The following is a 1050-nucleotide window of genomic DNA, read 5'->3' as shown; positions in this document are numbered from 1 at the left end:
CCTAGATGTTATATGTGGTACTTGTGAGAAATTAAGGAAAATAAAGATAACATTAGGAGTTGGCCCTTATTTCATGAAACAAATGAAAATATAAACTCAAAGATTTAAACAATTTATTGTTGTTTTTATCTGGCAAGAGCATCAATCGAATATGTCTTATAGTTATCATTAGGACTAGGACACATACACGTAACATATAAAGCCAAAAATATTTAGTGAGTTGTCCTATCTTGTTTCTATAATGCTAAATTTTAAATTTTGGAGTTTTAAAAGAGAATTATTTCGAACATTGGTCGTTGCAAAAAAAAAATCATTTAAAATAAATTAAATTTAAATTAAATTTAAATTTATTTTTGAAAAGAGTTATTAGATTTTATTGACCTCTTAATCGAATATTAAAGTACCAAGATTTAGAGAATAAAAATAAAAAAATTATATGATTGACTATTTTTCTTTCAATTATACTCATAATAAGCACAAGGCTAAATATTGTAAAGTCATTTAACTTTTTTATTTTTTTATAAAAAAAAAAAAAAGAGAAGTTATTATTAAAAGTGACATTAATAACTATATTACTTAAGGATATGATATTTGTCCTTTGAGATTACATGGTCAAATTCACTTTTATCATTATGCTAACATTTCATGGGTCATTCTCTTCAATTATTTATAAAGTCATATATCTCTATTGTCAATTGAAGATCAAATGACTCGTTATATTATTATATGTATTTTAAAGTCCAATTGTATTTAAGAATAAGAGTCCTTCGGTCTTTATCCAACATGCTTGAGTTTTCATGTTTAAGAGGTGACGAGAGAGGAAAGTTTTAGAAAATAAAGGATGAAGCGGAAAGAATGAAGGGCTTTGGATGGTTAATTTTTCTTTAAAATACAAAATTTCCCTAATTTAAAAGAACTCAAAAATTGCATCGGAGAAGGATTTTGGAGGGTTGCGGTAAATTCTTCAAATCTAATTTATGTTGTTATAACACTCTGAATATTAAAAATATATTAATTGTGGATAAATTAGGACTATAGTGATTTATGATA

This window comes from Cicer arietinum, chromosome 8 (genome assembly GCF_000331145.2).
Source record: "Cicer arietinum cultivar CDC Frontier isolate Library 1 chromosome 8, Cicar.CDCFrontier_v2.0, whole genome shotgun sequence".
Classification (NCBI taxonomy): Eukaryota; Viridiplantae; Streptophyta; class Magnoliopsida; order Fabales; family Fabaceae; genus Cicer; species Cicer arietinum.
Note: the sequence above shows the minus strand (reverse complement) of the source record.